The 22,607-nt window shown below is 35.3% G+C and overlaps 1 protein-coding gene across 11 annotated transcripts in view; it reads left to right on the top strand.

The window, feature by feature from the left end:
• LOC143027184 (popeye domain-containing protein 3-like) overlaps positions 1–22,607 on the top strand; it is a 404,351-nt gene that overhangs the window by 323,519 nt on the left and 58,225 nt on the right. The window contains exon 10 of one of the 11 annotated variants that reach the window (XR_012966579.1): positions 10,973–11,086. The exons of the other annotated variants lie outside the window; for them this stretch is intronic. The gene's annotated coding sequence lies outside the window, so the exon portion shown is untranslated. The remainder of the gene's footprint in view (positions 1–10,972; positions 11,087–22,607) is intronic. 11 annotated transcript variants of the gene reach the window in all.

The raw sequence follows: 22,607 nt of genomic DNA, 5'->3' as shown, positions 1-22,607 counted from the left end.
GGTCAGCCAATAATGATGGAATTGCATAAACACCAAAAAACATTTCAAGCACATAAGTTCATGTTACAATAAATAAGAATAAAAGCATGTAAAATGATATTAAGATTCAGTAATTGCTAAAATACATACCATAAAGCAGTATGACCTAGTTCACTAGAACATGAAATCAGCTGATTTTCATATTTATCAGGGCAACAGTAGTTCCAATACTGTATCTACCATTAGGTGGCGTCTCGAATCCCACAATTGTTTTGGATTATGATCTGTTTACTGAAGTTTTGTATATTTTCTCATTGACATTCACTTATAATTGTAATATTTGCCCCCATGCCTCCTAAGGAAAGTCCTAGTGAAATTGCTAAGCATCATGCTATTTCGCTGGAGGATAAAATGGCGATGATAAAATGTCTACACTGTAAACATCAACATATTGTATGTACTGGATTGGTAAATTAAAAATATTTTATTTTTCACTTATCACAAAATGATTGTAACCTTAAAATAGTTTTTATTTGTTTTGTTTTACCATATGTTATTGACAATGCATTCATAAAGTACAGCACCGCAAATAGGTTTTAGCGATGTAAACACAAAATTGTATGCATTGGTAAAGTTAAAGGACAGGTACTTTTTTTTTTTTTTTTTTTTTTTTTTATTATTTACAACATAATAAACACATGTTTTGTTTTGGAAAATTAAAATAAGTTTTTATTAACCTTATCTTAACAAAAATGCATTCATAAGTGAAATACAGTACCGGGGAATGGCTATTAGCAGTTTAGCCCAGGCTACACCAGGCCTACTTAGCCTACATATAAGCAAATTCAACTTACATCATTTTTCAACTTACGTCATGTCTCCTGGAACCAATTAATAACTTAAGGTGAGGTGTACCTGTATACAAAGTTTACCCTTAGATAGCGGTTCCCAAACTTTTTTTGGCCTCAACCCAAATCCAGATCAGGTGAAGATGTGGCAATCCAAGCATCAAAAAGCAATTTCGAAAGTCTTCTTTTATTGAAAACACAAGTGTAGGGAAGCTTTTGATTTGAATTATTTTTTTTCTAACAAGGTCTCGCGACCCATTCTTGAACACTTCGTGACCCAAACATGGGTCGCGACCCATAGTTTGGGAATCGCTGCCCTAAGGGGAAGTGAATAGAATTACTTGATTGAAAGGGGTGTACTGACCATTAGTGTCATATATGTCCAGGTCATAGACCATACTGATGAAATATTATAGTGATTGTGACCCATCGTGTCCCCCAAATTCGAGTGGTATGGTTATCTAGAGGTAAGGAGTGAGATGGCCAGAGGTTAGGTGTAGTAGTATCCCACAAAGTTAAATTAATGCCCCCTAAAAATATAGAAGTGGATGGGCTCATTTTGGGGATAGTTTTTTTTGGGCATACGTAAAGGAAGTAAGTGAGAATACGTTCAGGACTAGGGATGGTGAACACAGAAGGGAGTGAGATGGGCAGATACAAAGTTATTGTATATTGGGTCATCAGTGATAAAATAATATGTTTCATCTATTGTAATGGGATCTAAGTTTTGTTATATTGGGTTGTAAGAGATATAGATGTAAGGTTGCTGTCTTTGTGATGAATAAATAACCCAAAGTGTAAGGAATGGTAACTAAGTTATTATAATTTTTTCACATGAATTAATTTATGAGTGAAGTCCCAAGGCCACAGAAAGGGGGGGGGGGAACTATACTAAGCCTATTGTATCAGGAGGGGTCGTGGCAGCTACAAAGTGATGTATGTATATATATATATATATATATATATATATTTATATATATATATATATATATATATATATATATATATATATATACATTTGTTTTTTCCTTTCAAGATTGTGAATGGAACATTTCTCAAAGATAGACTCTCTTAATAAAAAATTCATCTTTTTTTTCCCCCCATTCTGGAGAAATGGAGTAGCACGGTAACCATAATTGATCTTGTCTTTAGTAATTTCCTGGTTGGGTTGGAAAGACACCCATTGGTTGACCACTGTTAATGATAACAGAGATAACTATCTCCCAGAAAAAGAGAAAATCCAACTTGAGACTACAGACCACATACCATGCTAGCTACTAAAACAGTTGTATGACTCAGTTTGGGTTGTTACATGCCATCATCTTTTAATTGTCCAAGGTACAATAATAATCAGGCCATCAGCATTCGTGATGACGAAGACCCAGATGATCTTTAGATAACAGGTACCAAGTTACTAAATACAGGTTAGGTTAGGTAATAAACAAATTTATACTTTCATTTGCTCAACTGCTGCATCTATAAAAAACATGGCGTATCATTCACTCACTGTGACTTTGTTAGTAAATCAGTTTTAGCAACTTTTTTGTAATTGATTTCCACCAAGAAAATTGCATATTATGTTGATGTACTGTAGTGTATAAAATGAATAATTTTCTATTGCTATATTATGTAGGTGTGCACTTCTAAAGGTGTTGATGCAACTTTGTTCGCTTGTGCATGGCCTTTAGCAACGTTTTCTGCTATTGATTTCCTCAAAAAAGAAAACTAATTAATTGATATATTATAACTTACTAGATTAATATTAATTTTCTAAAGCTATATCATGTAGGTGTGCACTTCTATAAAATACCAATCTTTGTGGATGCATGTGATATTCCTGGGTCGTCATGATCTGAAGGAAGCTAGAGAAGATTTTTATAGATGGAATAGGTTTGGTAAGGGATCATTGTTACCATGTTCACCTTCTGAGGTGCATGGTGCCTTATGTCTCATGGGAGGAATATTTAGTGACAAGGCATGGTTTCTGCTTTATATGTTGTTTTGTTCATTGTGGGGTTTTGTTGTTGTGATTTCCTTGATGCTTTATTCATTTATCTTATTATGTGTTGGCTTTTGGTGGTTGGCAGTGAGTCTGCCTTGGGGCGAGTGGGGTTGGGGGTGTGATGGAACTTGCTGTGTTGTGCATATTTGTAGGGTGTGTTAGTCTGATACAAATAACCCAAAGCAGAGGACAGAAGACGGGTGAATGGAGAATGGTTGTATATGGATGATGTTGTGATTGCATGAGGTGGGGTGGTATGTGTGAGCAAAATTTGACGCAGCCCGAAGGGATTTCTCCCCATCTTCTCCTTTTATGCAATGGGGGGACGGAGAGTGGGGGTCTCCGATTTAATGAAGCGGCCTTGCTGTGGATGTGCTGTGTCTTGCGACACTGCTTCTGACCCAGGGCAGTGGACAAGATGCAGGGATGCTCGTCATCCAGGAGGTGCTAAGATAAGAGGGAGGGTGGAGGGGTGTGGAGTGTATTCAGGGATGGAATGGGTGGAAATGATTTTATGCCTTTTCCTTTTTGGCTACCTCCCTTGTAAGGGGGAAAAAGCCTTGGTATATGTATGTATGTGTTAGTCTGAATTAGTTTAAAGTTGTGTGATATTGAGTTGTTATATATGGGTTAACAAGATACTGAGTATCTAGAAATACATTATGGCAGGGTTGATATTATGGTTAGTGTTAATATTGTGGTTTGTATTGTCTTTGGTATTATATAGAATGCATTTGAAAAAATATCTTCCTTAAAAAAATGTACTGGGAAATGATTGGTATGTAATTATTGATTTCTATATTTTTGAGAATTGATATATTTACATTGTGTTTGGTATTATGTATAAAATTCTATCTCCATTTCTGTACTAAGAGTTTGTCTATTAGTATTTGTTTGTATTTAGCTGTTGGCTGAGTTGATATAATGGAACCTATACTTAGTTATGCATTAGGTGTCTGTCTATTACCATTTATTTGTCAGTATATAAATGTTGGCTGATATCTACAATTATTTTGGTAGATCTATATGGATTTGAAGATTTGGTTCTGGATTCACTTATGCGTGTATTATTTACTTTGTGTGTATGTCGATTCCATTGAGTGCTTCAGTTATGTTGATTTGAAGAATTGGCAGTGAATTATGTGAGTATTTATCACATTGTCTTTCTACATTGGCTCTGTTTAATGCCTCAGATATTAAGTGTTTTCCCTATATGTGTATGAACTTATTGATTTCATTATTTATTTTTGTGTTTATTTATGCATTAAATGTTTGTTAAGATTACTTGTTATAGATTGTACATTTCTACTGATATATTTGTATATACCTATTAGCAGATCTGTCTACTGGAGCATATGTGTAATTGTTTTTACAGTATTAATCTTTGGACATCTTAGGAGTGTATGTGTAAAAAAAATTAGGAATTAGGGTACTTTATGTAGTGGAGGCTGAAGTCTTGGCACTATGGATAGCTGCAGACTGATGATGTTGGGTTCTTGAGGATATCATATTGTCAGTTTGATGTCAACCAGATGGGGAAGAATAGGTAGTTCACCAGGCAGAGGGAGGAGGTGGGCAGACAGAGTTATTTGGAGAACATGGCCGATTTCTTGGTGGCCATGTTCAACTGACATGAAGTACCTGGTCCTTGCTATGGGTCACGGTGGTGGAAGGGGGGTGGAGGTGCGAAGTTGGGTAGAGGGTTGAGGATGACCTCTTTGGCTGATGCAAAGTTCCTAGTCCTTGCCATGGGTCACGGTGGTGGAGGGTCAGTTCTCATCAGGCTCCATATGTGAAGAGCTAGAAAATTTAAAGGAAATTAGTAGGTGTATGTTATTTGGTACTCAAAATGGCTGGCAAGGTTGGTTTTGGCACTGGAGTGGGTAGAAGTGCAATTGTCACTTGTTGGGGATGGTTGTGGAGGGGTGGTGTGTAGGGTGTGTTGCTCACTAGGAGGTGTGCAGAATGAAGTCACTTAGAACTGCTGACCCTAAAGTCAACACACTGGGCTTGGGTCCTTTGTGATCTATTAAAGTCATGTGGCTTCATTCTAGAAGTAGGGGAACAAGTAAGATTTTAAGTTGTATAACAGAGTGGGCACTCGAGAATGCCTAGCGATACATTTGCTGAGGTTGTGTGCTTAACAGCTGCCTGGAATGAGTGGGGTGTAGGCTCATGGGAAGGTGGCTGGTGAACTCGAGGTAGGTGTGCAGGGCTGAGTGAAGTCTTGTGTGCAGTTACCTCAATGTTTTTCTGAGTCTAGGTTAGATTCTGGGGGCTTGATTGAAGTCCTGAATCTAATGCACTCATCTTAATTGATACTGGGGTTTGATGCATTATACTGGGCATTCTTGTGACTTGATTGGTGTTTGATGTGGTGATGTATTGAGTTTTGTCTTGAGATTGCTTTGCTGAAAATCACTGCTCTGGGCTGACAGTTTTAATCTTGGATTAGCGACTTCCTTCGGAGGCTGTTTAGGCTTTTGATGGCTACACAAGTGGGTGTGGGTAGCCGTGGATGGGTATTTCTTCAGAAGCACAGGGAGGGGTAGCAGACTGCCACCGCCACTGCCACCAGTCTTGTAACCTATGAATTACAGTGTGGCAGGGAATATAGATCCTCTTTGGGCTTTCTTGATTTATTGTACTGAAGAAATATTTACAGTATGGGGATGTAATCACCTTCAGGGAGAGTCCCCAGGTAAGGGAGAGTTCTCTGCCCTCTAAGGGAAAGTTCTCTTTATGGTGACACAGTCGTTGCATATATATGTGTATATGCCTATCTTTGCATGTCTGGTGTAGGGTTTCAGTCAGATCATAGGTTTGGGATTTATACAATACTATTTGTGTGTTACCTGCATTGCAATGGATCTATTTAGTATTAGTGAATGTGTCTTGACATAGTGTATGGTTTGCAGGCAGTTATAATTATGTAGTTTGGTAGGTATAAGGAAATGGTTAATGATATGCCTGTTATATATGTTCATTAACTTTCTGTTGGGTGGTAGCATGCTGTGTGTTGTAAGTTTGAGTCAGGTGTTTACAATTTGGGAATCTGGAGGTCAGTAAGACTGGAGGTAGTGCATGGCGGGCACCTTGCATGCATGTGGATCACATGTCAGGCATGTGACATATTGTAATGTATTTGGATACACAGCCTTTCAACATCATTAAGAGTATGCAGCCGCTGCATAGATATTATTGTCACTCCTTTTGAAGCATCTATCTCCTTAATTTTGTCCTTGTACTTGAGGATAGTGCAAATTGTTGATGTAGTTTGATTGTATGTGCATGTTAGGACAGACGCACCCACACCTTGTTCTTGCTTCTCAGTGTTTTTTTGTTTTTTTTTTGTGGTGGTGGGGGATGGGGGGGCATTCTTGCAAGGGAGCTGTGCACTGAAAAAATACAATGAGTTTGGAAAATGTATTATCACAAGCAACACTAAGATGCTGGCAGAAGGAGCGTTAAAGACAGAATGATAGCCAAGCTTCCTGGTAACAGAAATAGAATGTTCACTCCATGTACATATGATACATGTCCAGCTCCCATCACTGGCTTCATAATGAGCATATATAACAGACTTATCTATGACATATTATTTCATCACTAATCAACCACCACATTAATATTTATTTCGTTTTCAATACTGTGACCTTACATGCTCATACACTCCAAACTCGCTGCCCATAAAAGTTGGAGTAACAACCTACAGCACAACAATACTGAAATTATTTCAGCCCTGGGCTGGATTTGAACCAGTACTGCCATAGTGGCAGGCAAGAACTCTAACCACTGCACCATGAGGTTGTATTTACCTAGTTGTATTTTGCGGGAAGGGGAGCTATGCTCGGGGTGTCCCGCCTTTGTATCTCGCAGTGTCTAGTTTACTTTTAAACTCATGAATGGTTTTTGCGCATACTATTTCATTTTCCAGTTTGTCCCAAGTCTCCACTACTCTATGTGGAAAACTGAGTATTTTCCTAGTTGTATTTTCCCAGTTGTATTATACCTGCGGCGAAGGTCGAGGTGAGGGCAGTTCGAATCCTGCCACCAGCGAAGTTGAACCAAGGGCATGGTTCATTAAATTCCACGCTACAAAGCCGTCTATGAGGGGCACCGTCCTAGCCTCCCGATAGGGGGGGAGTGTGTGATGTTAAACCATATCATCATCATTATATGGGAAGAAAGCTATGCTTGTGGTGACCCATCTTTGTATCTTTCAGCATCAAGGTTTTTCTTAAAATCTTGAATAGTGTTTGCACACACTGTTCCTTTATCTAAATTATGCCAGGTATCCAGTAGTCTGTGTGGGAAGCTATTTTTTTTTTAGATCTCTTCTATAGCTACCCTTTTTGAGTTTCTCTTAATGTCTTCTTGTTTTTCTATTGTCCCATTTTAGTAAATAATTTCTATCTAGGATTTCCATTCCTTTCATGATTCTATAGATAGTCAGCAGATCTATTTCTCTTCTTTGTTCCAGAATTGGTAATTCCAATTTGGACAATCTTTGTTCATATGTTAATTTGGAAAGAGTTGGTGCCAACTTTGTCATTGCTCTTTGTATTTTTCTAATTTCTTTATATTCTTTTTAGTGCTGGGTGTCCATAGAATCATGAAAGGCATGGAAACTATCGATAGATAGGATCTAATAAAATGGGATGGTAGAGATACAAGAGGACTCGGAAAGAAAATCAAGAAAGACAATTATAGAAGAGATCTAAAAAAGAACAGCTTTCCCTATAGGATAATAGATGTTTGGAACAAGTTAGATGAAAATGTGGTGTGTGCAAAAATGATACACAAATTTAAAAATTGGCTAGATAAAATGAGATATGGAGATGGGACGCCATGAGCATAGCTCCTCTCCCCATAAAATACAATTAGGTAAATACATATATATATATAAATATATATATATATATATATATACAGTAAGCCCTTGTTATACGGTACATATGCGTTCCTGAAAACCTTACTGCAAATTGAAATTACCGTATACTGAACCCATTATAACATGTAATAATAGGATATGGCAGATGTACCTTATTCCTGATCTTTCCTCTTCAAAATGTCTAGCGGATACCGTATCTGTGAATTTTTCTTACCGCAAATAGAATCGAGGGTAGTAATTACCAAATACCGTAATTGTGAATTTACCAGATAAAGAATTACTGTATAAGGAGGACTCACTGTATATACAGTATGTATATATATATATATATATATATACACAGTGTTCCTTCACCACTTCGTGCTTCAGTGCTTCGCGGGTTTTTCCAAAATATTCATAAAAAATAATCATCAAAAAATAATCAAATTTTCTTAAAACTTACCATGCTACAACATGAATGTTGTGCCTTTCTTGTGTAAGTTCTGATAAACTATTAAAATGATAAGTAATATCGCTAGAGGGAATTTTATCGAAAAAAAAAACCCACTATCGGTGCGACGTCACTAAGTCATGCATTTTATGACCTATGTATATCTTGATCTATTAAGATTTTAGGAAAAAATAAAATTACATGCTGTTTGTATGGTATTTGAGATTTTACACGCTAAAGCAGGTTAGTCTAGGTAAAGTATTAAGATCGGAAAACATTTGTGATGGCATTAATGACATACGGACTGACTGATGAAGAGACAGACATACATCGTTCAAATGCTCATGGAATATGGAATATAATAATTTGATTATACTGTAAAAATATCAAGTCGATATATAAGAAATCTTTTTTTTAATTAATATTTTTCTATTGGTGCATCTGATCCCCCTTAATTACTGTATAATAAATGTTAATTACTGTATAAGGTTTTATAATTATGAACCTCGAAAGCCCGGACTAATTGGGGGGAAGGGTGGTCCGGTCATGCCAAAAGTCCGGTTATCGAAAATATCTCCCTAACACCCGTAGATTTTCGTAGCGGTATACGTATAGGTAATGTATGATATGGCATAGAAACATAAGAATAATACTCTAACACTGTAATACTATAATACTAATAATTCTGTAATAATAACTGTAATACAGGCATGTAAATGTACTGTACTGTATTTTTTATTACGTACACTGTAAATATCGGAAGGTATGCACGCGGGACAGTGGTGGCGGCCAGGGTTGCCACGTTTTCTACACTGCCGTGTAGAATGGGAGTGTTGCCATACAGGGGCATACATTTTTCTCGGGCGTGTGCAGACTTTCATAACAAGATATACTTGTCAAACTTTGACAAAACGTTGGTTCTAGTATTTTTATTCTTGAATGTATATAAGGCCACCATGCCCTAACATATTCAGTAAGATATAAATTTTAATATTATCGCTAAAAGAAAGCTGAAATTTTAGTGTAGAATTTTTTTCTACACAGTAAAAACGTATCTTTTGGGGTATAATATTTTATAAGTCACACAATTACCAATAAAAGTCATATTTTGATGTACCATTTATTATTTGATAACTAGTTCTATGATTTTTAAACAAAAGTTTGAGTTTTTGAATGTTTTTAACAGCCTGCTGATATGTAGAAAAAAATTCCTCATGTCCTGGTGCAGTTGCCACATGCCGCTATTTTACTACATTTTGGTACAAAATTCTACGAAACGGCAGCCCTGGTGGCGGCTTGACTGGGCCATTTGAGTACACGTGTACGGCCGTCGTTGCCACCTACCGGACAAATACGGAACTTTGCTTGAAAAGTCCGCCCTTTGTTCATTTCGACCAGTCATACGAGGGTCCGAGTATTTGGGGTCCAGGCTTTCGAGGTTCGACTGTAATGATTTAAGTAAATACATGTACGTTTGTAATCTTTGTCTCAAATATGTAAAGTATCAATACTGTTTACATATTTTAAACATTCTGGTACCCACATACGCATACATGAAAATTACTAGGGGGGAGGCAAATCCTACTTTGCTATTTTTCACCTTTAGTGGGGGGTTTTGGTCCCCATTAACTGCGAAAAACAAGGGATCACTGTATATATGTATATATATATATAAACTATCCAGAAAGGTAAATTTATTACAGGGTAAAGTGCAGACTATTTCTAGGGAGGCAGGCAGCAAATTATATATATATATATATTTTTTTTAAATGAAAATGGAGATATCATTAACTCATAGCATAAGATGACGTCGGTGTGATGAGGCATGAGTGGGTATATGAGGATGTTGGCGTCCTGATTATATTTATTTTGTAGTTGTAAATGAGTTACCCATGTATTCTTTGAACAGGCTTGATCGCATTTTCTGCGGTTATCAACATTTAGGGTGAAAGAGAATGAGTATTACAGCTGTTACTTTATAGCACGTGCATTGTGATGCATTGTCAAATCATTGTACATAGGGTAGTCTAACACTGCATGTGAGTATTTGACTCATATTGAAGAGGTTAATTACAGAGACAAAATGTTGAAAAGAGTTGAAAAATTTACCAAGAGCTTTACTCGTCAAAGATCATAATTGAGTTGGTAAATTCATCTACAGATGTTAGTGTACCAGAAATTACAAAGGAGTAGAGTTTGCTCTAGAAAGTATGAAACAAAGAAAAGTGTCAGGGGAAGATGGTATATCAATAGGTTCTTCTGAAAGATACAGGGGAAAAGTTGATATTAAATTAGCTCAGTTGTACACCCAATGTTTACATCGAGAAAGTGTTGCTAAAACGTGGTGCAATACCATAGTTATTTTGCTTCATATAAAAGGAGATCACAGAGTCCTTAGTAACTACTGAATGATTAGCTTGTTATCAAATGTATGTAAAGTATTCTCCAAGATTTTATGAAATAGATTAAATAAATCACTAGATAGAAACCAAGAGAAGCAGGCTATAGAACCAGATATTCAATTCTAGACCATTTGCAGGCATGAACAAACTAATAGAAAATGAAAGAATGCAATATACCTCTTTGTTTAGCTTTATAAATTACGAGAAGGCATTTCACTCAGTAGAACAAATAGCAATACTAAGCTCACTATGCAAGCAAGGTGCAAACAAATAGATTGTAAGGGTTGTAGGAAAGATTCATGTGAAGGGTACTGCTGTAATCAGACTAAAGATGCAGAGAATTTTAGACAGCAGAGAATATTAAGATCAAGAAAGGAATACGACAAAGCGATATAATATCACTCAAATTATTTACAGATTGGAGATCAATGGTGTAATGCTGAGAGACCGAAAAAGAGATAGTTGGATGAGAGCGAGTTGGGTGTAGTGAAAGATATTGTGGAGGCAGTAAAAGAAAGTGGAATTTGGCAGGTAAGTTATCACGAATGACTGATGAGTGATAGAGCAAGTATGTTACGGAGTGGATGCTGCAAGATGGGAAGTGTGCAAGAGGGAGACCAGACAGGTGGAAAGATGAGATAGAGAAGTTTCGAGGAATGACATGGCAGAGGTTGAGAGTCACTTATGTAAATATATATATATATATATATATGTATATATATATACATATATTTATATATAATTATCTCATCAATTCTTATTGCTTTGATAGATAATGTATATAAAGTAGATGAGTGTATGAAGAATTTATATAGAATAGATATGTATAGAGTAAATGTATATCCAAGTAATTTATACATTGTATATGTATATATAAAAATGAATATACATATACCAATGGTTTTTCCCCCTTACAAAGGACAAAAAGCATAAATGCACTCCTCCCATCCATTTCATCCCCACATATTCCACTCCCATTCACTACCCATCCCTCCCTCATTTTTTGGCTCTTCCTGGATAATGGATCATCTCCACATTCCTACTGCCCTGAGTCAGGAGCAATGCAACAAAACACAGTAAGGCCACTTCATTTAATCATCAACTCTCATTTCCATCCCTTCATGCAGATAAAGGGAAGATGGGGGGAAATCTCTTTGGGCTGCATCAAAATATCATTCACTCATATTCCCTAACCCCCATCCCCCACCCACTCCCTTCCATGCATCACAGCATCATCCATACACAACCATTCTCCACCCCTATCTTCTGTCTTCACACACACACGTCAGTCGAAGTGACAGTGAAGTTTGGAACTCCAGGAAAAATTCAAGTTTCATTGATTTCAACACCAAGGGAATACCTTTATTGTATTAGTAGGGAAGGGGAAAGATTGTGGTGTAGTGGGAAGGTGAAGAAAAAGGAGAAAGAGAGGGATTGCTGAGAAAAATGGAAGGAAATAAAGAAGGGGACAAATGGGCCCCAGATGTCAGAAGGGGTGTAAACAAAAGGAGTGCAGAACACACAGCTCAATGGAAAGAGAAGATAACTGCTTTTATGAATTTAATGAGGGAGGAGGTGACAACCTCCCCCGACTAGTAAATCTAGAGGAGAAACTAAAAAAAAAAAATGAATGAAGCATGGGAGGTTAGGTTTAATCAATTAACACTAGTTACCCAAAGAGTTGATAAACTGGAAGAACTAAAGGAGAATCAAAACCTAACTACAGAAATAGAAGAATTAAAAAGACAGTTAAAAGAAATAAAAAATGAGTATGAGGAATTAAAGAATAATAATAAAGAGAATAAAGAGTCCATAGCAAAAGAAGCAAAGGGTTGGAGAAAAGTCCAAGAGAACAACAAAATTGTATTTAGAGATATAGTGACACAACAGATGAAAGAACAAAGTAAGGACACAGTTATTAAAGTGATGAGAGAGAAGGAGAATATAGAGACTTAGTGGACAAAAGGAAATGTATAATTACATTAGGGATGGAAGAGAAGCATAATCAAATAGGACTACAAGAGTAAAAGAGAAAGAAAAGGACAAGGTATTAGAAGTAGTTCAAGAGGATGAACAAGAAACAGGGAAAGAAATCAAAGAAATATATAGTATAGGGAAATACAATACAGATAAGACCAGACCAATTAAGGTTAAATTCAGGTCACAAACAACAGCAGAGAATATCTTAGCAAAACAGGGAAACTAGCAGAAAGTGATCAGTATAAACAGGTATGGATAAAAAGAGAAATAAAGAGGAGAGGATGAGAAAACAAAAAGACTAGAAGCTAAGGAAAAAACGAGAAAAGAACAGTCAGACAAAGAGAAATTCTATTGGAGAGTAGTGGATATGAAAGTGAGGAAATGGTTCATAGCAGAGAAAAATGGAAGGGAAACAGAAAACATGATGGAAGTAGCAGAAAATTAAGTGTCTTACACAAATATAGATGGCTTAATAACAGGCTTGAACGAACTGAATGATTATGGGAAGGAAAAAGAACCAAACATAATGGGAATTGTAAAGACAAAATTGAAAGGTCCACCCAACAGTGTAGGACATGGTGCATATAATTGTTGGATTAGAAACAGGTAAAACAAGGGGGTGGAGTAATGTTCCTAAGAAGGATATAAATGTGAGGAATGTCACATATGGAAAGAATAGAGTAGAGATGATTATGATGGAAGTGGAGGACAGGGATACGAAGAGCAGGAAGTTTGTGGTAAATTATGTGCCTCCTAAAATGGCTTCATGGAAAGAGAGAACCCAGAAATATGTTAAAAGACACAAGGATAACACTAAATAAGATAATGGAAGATGGAGGAAGAATAATTATAATGGGTGACTTTAACTGTAAAGAAATCTGCTGGGAAGAGATGACAGTAAAGGAGGGAGAAGACCTATGGGGAAATGTACTACTTGATATGATTATAGAACATACAATGACGCAATGGATACAAGAGAATGCTAGGTATAGAAATGAGGAAGAACCATCGAGATTGGACCTAATAATCACATCAGAACCCGAAATAGTGGACAAGATTGAAAATAAGACACCAATAAGTAAAAGTGACCATATATTGGTTAAACTGGAACTAAATGAGGAAAAATACATTGAAAAAAATGAACAATATAGAAAGGAAGATTGATGTATGGATTTTTTTTTTTTTTTTTTTTTTTTTTTATAAAATAAGAGAATTTTTTCAAAGAGCAGACTGGGTAAGGATACACAAAAAGGAAACAACAGTAGAAGAGAAATAGAATATTTTGACAAAAATATATAAAGGAGTGGAAAAGTATGTTCCAAGACAAAAACAAGAAAAAGGATATGTAAAGTGTTAGTACAATAAAAGATGTAGGGAGTTAAAAGACAAAAGGGATAAAGCTTGGATAAAATAGAAAAAGGACAAAAAACCTGAAAAATGGAGAATATATATTAATCATATAAATGAATATGTACAAGTGTGCAGAGAAGAAAAGAGAAAATATGAAAAGATGTCATAGAAAAACGTAAAGATCAACCAAAACTATTTTACAGATTTGTAAACAACAAACTGAGAAACAAACAAGAAATAGAGAAACTACGACAAGGAGGAGTTAAATACAGAGGGGAAATAGAAATGGCAGAAAATATGAAGAAGCATTTTAAATCTGTGTTTACGAGGGAGAACATACAACCTAGAGATATTGAGTGGGGGAAAGTCCCCCTCATGAAAGAGATAGAAGTTACAAGGAAGGAAATAATGAATCACTGAGTAACCTCGACGTCAGAAAATCGTATGGACCAGATGAAATGGCAGGAATGAACTAACAGACAAAATACATACTCTAATAAGCAGTTCATTGAAAAAAGGAAAAGCTCCAGAAGATTGGAAAAGAGCAAATATAGAACCAATATATAAAAGGGGAAACAAGGAGACCCTACTAACTAGACCGGTCTCTCTTACAAGTATGACAGCTAAAATTTGTGAAAGAATTATTAAATCTAGATGGGTAAGGCATTTGGAAAAAAACAACATACTAAATCCAAGGCAATTTGGTTTTAGACAAGGATGATCATGCGTCACAAACTAATGTGTTTCTATTCAAGGCTAATAGATGTAATACAAGAAAGAGATGGATGTGCTGATTGTGCATTTCTAAACATAAGAAATTGCTAAAGAAATTAGAAACTGCAGAAGGAATACAGGGCAAACTGCTGAAGTGGATGAAAGACTTATTGCATGAAAGAAAAATGAGAGTGGTGATAAGAGACAAACACTCTAATTGGGATGAAGTGATAAGTGGAGTTCCACAAGGAACAGTTCTGGCCCCACTAATGATTGCTATATATATATATTAATGATACAGATAAAGGAATTGAAAATTATATGAGCTTCTTTGTGGATGATGCAAAATTGTTGAAAAAGTGAACACTGTAGAATGCAGAGTGATCTCAATAAAGTATGGGAATGGAGTAAGAAGTGGGAGATGGAATTCAATATTAAGAAGTGTAGTATAATGGAATTTGGAAGAAGCAAAAAAAGAATAGCGAGATCATATAAATTAGGAGAGGAAGAAATAAAAAAAAAAAAAAAAAAAAAATGAGAAGGACCTGGGAGTCATTATTATGAATAATAAGTCCCCTGAGAAACATATAAACATAAGGTTTTTGGAGAAACTTATAATTTAGTAACAATAAAAGTGGCATTTACATACCTTGACGAAGAAATGGCGAAGAAAATACTAGTCATTTTGATAAGACCAAGATTGGAATATGCAGCAATGACATGGTCACCAAGTACAAAAAAAAATGTACAGTATAACAAAACTTGAAAGAATACAAAGAGCAATTACGAAATTGGCACCAACCCTCTCAGAACTATTATATGAAGAGAGACAGCAAAACTTGAGCAACAGACATTGGAGCAAAGAAGAGAGAGAGGAGACTTGATAACTATTGAATCATGAAAAGCATAGAAATTATTGATAGAGAGGACCTAATAAAATGGGATAGTAGAAATACAAGAGGACACGGAAAGAAAATCAAGACAGTTATAGAAGAGACCGAAAAAAGAACAGCTCTCCCCACAGGGTAATAGACATTTGGAACAAGTTAGATGAGAAAGTAGTGTGTGCAAAAACAATACATGAATTTAAAAACAGTCTAGATAAATGAGATATGAAGACGGGAAACCATGAGCATAGCTCTCCTCGTAAAATACAAGTAGGTAAATAGACACACACACACACCCTTTCGTCGAATGGATGGCGAGAATTAGTGTTCCGAGGAAAAAGGAAAATCTACGTGGATCTCAACATCCAGGAAGTGCCTTATTGTATTTATAGGGAAGGGGAGTGCTCGTGGAACAGTGGGGGAGTGATAGAGAAGGAGAAGGGAAGGGATATTGAGGGAAATGAGGAAGAGGGAGACATGGTCCAGGAGATTTGTAAACAAAAGGCGAACTGAAGACAATGACTTTGGTGAGGACGGGATCAACAAAAATGTAAAGATTAGAAGTATAGATAAGAGCAGTGCAGTGGAAGGTGATGATAATAGTTTCCAGGGATTTAAAGAGGGTGGGGGGGATACCAACCTCCCCCGATTGGCAAGACTAGAGGAGAAATTTGATAAGATGACAGAGCATTGGGAAAATAAGTTCGGTAAGGTAGCCAAAATTGCACAAAGAGTTGAAAAATTGGAAGAACTAGAGAAAGTGAACAAAAACTTAACTTTAGAAATAGAAGAATTAAAAAGACAGTTAAAAGAAGTTAAAGAAGATAATGAGGAATTAAAGAGGAATAATAAAGACAATAAAGAGGTCATAGCAAAGGAAGCACAGGGCTGGAAAAAAATTCCAAGAAAACAGTAAAGTTGCATTTACTGATATAATTAAACAACAAATGAAAGAACAAACTGAAGACTCAGTTATTAAAGTGATGAGACAGAAGGAGAATATAGTAAGAGACTTAGCAGACAAAAAGAAATGTATAATTATATTAGGAATGGAAGAGAAATTTAACCAAAATAGAACCACAAGAATTAAAGAGAAAGAAAAAGTAAACAGTTTACTAGAATTAGTTCAGGAAGATGAACCTGAAATAATGAAACAAATTGAAGAGATATTTAGGCTCAGAAAATATAGTACAGATAAGACCAGACCAATTAAGATTAAATTCAGGTCAAAAACAACAGCAGAGAATATCTTAGCAAAAACAGGGAAACTAGCAGCAAGTGAACAATATATAAAGGTATGGATAAAAAGAGAAATGAATAAAGAGGAAAGAGAGGAAGAAAAAATTAAAAGGAAAGAAGCTAAAGAAAAAAACGAGACCAGAACGGAGACAGAAAAACAAGAATTCTACTGGAGAATAGGTAGTGAATATGAAAGTGAGGAAATGGACCATAACAGAAACAAAAAATAAACCGAAAATACAATGGAAATAACAGAAAGTTAAGAGTGTCCTACACAAATATAGATGGATTAATAACAGGACTGAATGAACTGAATGAGTATCTGAAGGAAAAAGAACCGGACATAATGGGAATTGTAGAGACAAAATTAAAAGGTCCACTACCACCCAACACCATAGGACACAATGCATATGATTATAATTAGAAACAGAGAGATAAAACAAGGGGTGGAGTTATGTTCCTGACTAAGAAGGATATAAATGTGAAGAGTGTCACATATGGAAAGAATAGAGTAGAGATGATTATGATAGAAGTAGAAGACAGAGATAAGAAGAGCAGAAAGTTTGTAATAAACTATGTGCCTCCAAAAACAGCTTCGTGGGAAGAGAGTGAACATAAAAGTATGTTAGAAGACACAAGAAAAACATTGAACAAGACAATGGAAGATGGAGGAAGAATAGTTATGATGGGCGACTTTAATTGCAAAGAAATCTGCTGGGAAGAGATGACAGTAAAGGGTGGAGAAGACTCATGGGGAAATGTTCTACTTGAGATGATTACTGACCACACAATGACAATGGATTCAAGAGAACACTAGGTATAGAAATGAAGAAGAACCATCGAGACTAGACCTAATAATCACATCAGAACCTGAAATAGTGGAAAAGATAGAATACCAGGCACCAATAAGTAAAAGTGACCACATATTGATAGAACTAGAACTAAATGAGAAAAAATACATGAAAAGAAATGAACAATATACAAAAGGAAGATTGATGTATGAAAAAACAAGTTTTGATAAAATAAGAGAATTCTTTCAAAATGAAAACTGGGAAAGAATACACAAAGATACAACAGTAGAAGAGAAATGGAATATTTTGACAAAAATTTATTAAAAAAAAAAGGAGTGGAAAAGTATGTCCCAAGACAAACACAAGAAAAAGAATATGTAAAGTGCTGGTACAACAAAAGTTGTAAGGAGTTAAAAGACAAAAGAGACAAAGCTTGGACCAAATGGAAGAAATTACAAAAGACCTGAAAAATGGAAAATATATACTTGTTATAGAAATGAATATGTACAAGCGTGCACAGAGGAAAAGAGAAAATATGAAAAAGATGTCATAGAAAATGTAAAGATCAACCAAAACTTTTCTACAGATTTGTAAACAACAAACTGAAAAACAAACAAGATTTGGAGAAATTAAGACAAGGAGTTGAATACACAGAGGAAATAGAAATGGCAGAAATTATGAAGAAGCATTTTAAATCAGTGTTTACAAAGGAGAACATACAACAGGAAGAGATCGAATGGAAAGAGAAAGTCCCCCCTATGAAAGAAATAGAAGTAACAAAGAATGAAATAATCAAATGCTTGAGTAATCTTTATGTTAGAAAATCGCATGGACCAGATGAAATAGCAAAATGGATTTTGAAAGAATGCAGGAATGAACTGGCAGACAAAGTACATAGCATAATAAATAGATCCTTGAAAGAAGGAAAAGTTCCAGAAGATTGGAAAAAAGCAAATATAGTACCTATATATAAAGGAGAAAATAAAGAAGACCCTACCAACTATAGACCAGTCTCTCTAACAAGTACAATAGCAAAAATTTGTGAAAGAATTATCAAAAGTAGATGGGTAAAATGTTGAAAAAAAAAAAAAACGGCGTGCAAAATCCAAGGCAATTTGGATTCAGACAAGGACGATCATGCGTCACCAATTTAATATGTTTCTATTCAAGGCTAATAGATATAATACAAGAAAGAGATGGATGGGCTGATTGTGCATTTCTAGACCTAAAAAAAGCTTTTGACAAAGTACCACATAAGAAGTTGCTTAAGAAATTAGAAACTGAAGGAGGAATACAGGGCAAACTGCTTAAATGGATGGAAGACTTTTTGCAAGAAAGAAAAATGAGAGTAGTGATAAGATACACTCTAATTGGGATGAAGTAATAAGCGGTGTTCCACAAGGAACAGTTTTGGCCCCAATAATGTTTGCTATATGTATTAATGACATGGATAAGGGAATTGAAAGTTATATGAGCTTCATTGTGGATGATGCAAAACTGTTGAAAAAAGTGAACACTGAAGAAGATTGTGAGTCACTACAGAGTGATCTCATTTAAGTATGGGAATGGAGTAGGAAATGGGAGATGGAATTCAATACTAAGAAGTGTATAATGGAATTTGGAAAAGGCAAAAAAAGAATAGTAGGATCATATAAATTGGGAGAAGGAATAAAAATTTAGAAAATGAGAATAAAATGTCACCTGAAACACATATAAACAAGATTTTTGGAGAAACTTATAATTTAATAAGAACATTCAAAGTTGCATGTACATACCTGGATGAAGAAATGGTGAAGAAAATACTAATCACTTTGATAAGACCAATATTGGAATATGCAGCGACAATGTGGACACCAAGTACAAAAAAATGTATAACAAAACTTAAAAGAATACAAAGAACAATTACAAAATTGGCACCAACACTCTCAAAACTATCATATGAGGAGAGACTAGCAAAACTTGAGCTACAGACATTAGAGCAAAGAGGAGATTTGATAACTATAGAATCATGAAAGGCATAGAAACTATTGATAGAGAGGATCTAATAAAATGGGATAGAGATACACGAGGACACGGAAAGAAAATCAAGAAAGTTATAGAAGAGACCTGAAAAAGAACAGCTTTCCCCACAGGGTAATCAACATTTGGAAAAAGTTAGATGAGAATGTGGTGTGTGTAAAAACGATACACAAATTTAAAAACAGTCTAGATAAAACGAGATATGAAGACGGGACACCACAAGCATAGCTCCCTTTCCCATAAAATACAACTAGGTAAATGCATGATCTTCCTTGTCTTAAACCAAATTGCTTTGGATTTAATACTTTTTTTCTTTTTCTTTTTCCTCAAATGTTTTACCCATCTAATTTTGGCCATTCTTTCACAAATTTTAGCTGTCATACTTGTTAGAGAGACCGGTCTTTAGTTAGTAGGGTCTTCCTTGTTCCCCCTTTATATATATGTATATATATATTTATATATATACATTTATATATATATATTTATATATATATACATATATATGTATATATATATATATGTATATATACATATACTCACACACACATATATATATATTCATATATATATAATATTAAATTTCTGCATGTTGGCCTCCATTAGGTCTCCCAATGTTGATGGTTTAGAATTAAAGTGCATTGTGGTTGTTAAAATGTATCTCTAATCACTGGGACCCATTCAGTGTTGTACAAATACTTTCCCGCATTCGTATACTTCCAATTGTACAATCATAGAGGAGATGGGTTGAACGCAAAATTTCATGTATGTGTATGTAACTCGAGCATACAAATATATAAGAAAAGTTGTGTTCAACTTATATCTCTCTTGATAGCATAGTTGGTAAGTTACTACAGCACTTGCCATGTGATTGCTGGGTTTGAGTCCTTGGTAGTACCACATTTCAATTTCTGCATGTCAGCATCCATTGGGTCTCCCAATGTTGATGGTTTAGAATTAAAGTGCAGTGTGGATGTTAAAATGTATCTCTAATCACTGGGACCCATTCTGTGTTGTACAAATACTTTCCCGCATTTGTATACTTCCAATTGTACTATCATAGTGGAGATGGGTTGAACGCAAAATTTCATGTGTGTATGTAACTCGAGCATACAAATACATAAGAAAAGTTGCACTCAACTTATATCTCTCTTGATAGCGTAGTTGGTAAGTTACTACAGCACTTGTCATGTGATTGCTGGGTTCAAGTCCTTGGCAGCACCACATTTCAATTTCTGCATGTCAGTATCCATTGGGTCTCCCGATGTTGATGGCTTAGAATTAAAATGCATTGTGGTTGTTAAAATGTATCTCCAATCACTGGGACCTATTCAATATTGTACAAATACTTTCCCACATTTGTATACTTCCAATTGTACTATCATAGTGGAGATGGGTTGAACATAAAATTTCATGTATGTGTATTTAACTTGAGGATACAAATATATAAGAAAAGTTGTGCTCAATTTATATCTCTCTTGATAGCATAGTTGGTAAGTTACTATGGCACTTGTCATGTGATTGCTGGGTTCGAGTCCTTGGCAGTACTGCATTTCAATTTCTTCATGTCAGCCTCCATTGGGTCTCCCAATGTTGATGGCTTAGAATTAAAGTGCATTGTGGTTGTTAGTATATATATATACACACACACAAAAAAAAACAATGTACTAAATCCAAGGCAGTTTGGATTCAGACAAGGACAATCATGCATCACCAATTTAATATGTTTGTATTCAAGGCTAATAGATATAATTCAAGAAAGAGATGGATGGGCTGATTGTGCATTTCTAGACCTAAAAAAAGTTTTTGACAAAGTACCACATAAGAAGTTACTTATGAAATTAGAAACTGAAGGAGGAATACAGGGTAAACTGCTTAAATGGATTCAAGACTTTTTGCAAGAAAGAAAAATGAGAGTAGTGATAAGAGACAAACACTCTAACTGGGATGAAGTAATAAGCGGTGTTCCCCAAGGAACAGTTTTGGCCCCAATAGTGTTTGCTATATATATATATATTAATAACATGGGTAAAGAAACTGAAAGTTACATGAGCTTCTTTGCAGATGACGCAAAACTGTTAAAAAAAGTGAACACTGAAGAAGATTGTAAGTCACTACAGAGTGATCTCAATAAAGTATGGGAATGGAGTAGGAAGTGGGAGATGGAGTTCACTATCAAAAAGTGTAGTATAATGGAATTTGGAAAAAGCAAAAAAAGAATAGGATCATAGAAATTGGGAGAAGAAGGAATATGTATGTATTTACCTAGTTGTATTACACAGGAAGGGAGCTATGCTCATGGGGACCTGTCTTTGTATCTTTCAGCATCAAGGTTTTTCTTAAAATCTTGAATAGTATTTACACACATTGTTTCTTTATCTAAGTTATTCCATATATCCAGTATTCTGTGTGGGAAGCTTTTTTCAGATATCTTCTATAGTTATCCTTTTTGAGTTTCTTTTCATGACCTCTTGTTTTTCCATTGTCATTTTTTAGTAAATCATTCCTATCAAGGATTTCCATTCCTTTCATGATTCTATAGATAGCAGATCATCTCTTTCTCTTCTCTGCTCCAGTGTTGGTAGTTGCAATTTGGCTAATCTTTGTTCATATGTTAATTTGGAAAGAGCTGGTGCCAACCTTGTCATTGCTCTCTGTATGCTTTCTAATTTCCTTATATTCTTTTTAGTACTGGGTGTCTATAGTGTTGCTGTGTGTTCCAGTTTTGGTGTAATCAATGTAACTAGTATTTTTTTTAATAATTTCTTCATCCAAGTAGTCAAATGCCACTTTCATTGACCTTAATAGGTTGAAGGTTTCTCTGACTATTTTGTTTATACATTATCTGTATATATATATATATATGCAAGCTTTCACATAATTTTTAAACAAATTATGCAATATCATGACAGGAGAAGAGAAACTTGTAAACTGTAAGTACTTTTATTTACTAAATCTTCAGATAAAGTAAGATACAAGGTTGTTTAAATACAAAAGTAGGGAAGGATCATGGGCATTGGGGTACAGCAAGGGGAAGGGAAGGTACAAAAGGTGGGGAGTGGGCATGACCTTGCT

Source organism: Oratosquilla oratoria, chromosome 7 (genome assembly GCF_046742065.1).
Source record: "Oratosquilla oratoria isolate Oo_2021 chromosome 7, ASM4674206v1, whole genome shotgun sequence".
In the NCBI taxonomy this organism is placed as follows: domain Eukaryota; kingdom Metazoa; phylum Arthropoda; class Malacostraca; order Stomatopoda; family Squillidae; genus Oratosquilla; species Oratosquilla oratoria.
The sequence above is the reverse complement of the archived record's forward strand: the minus strand, read 5'-3'. Positions and strand labels throughout refer to the sequence as shown.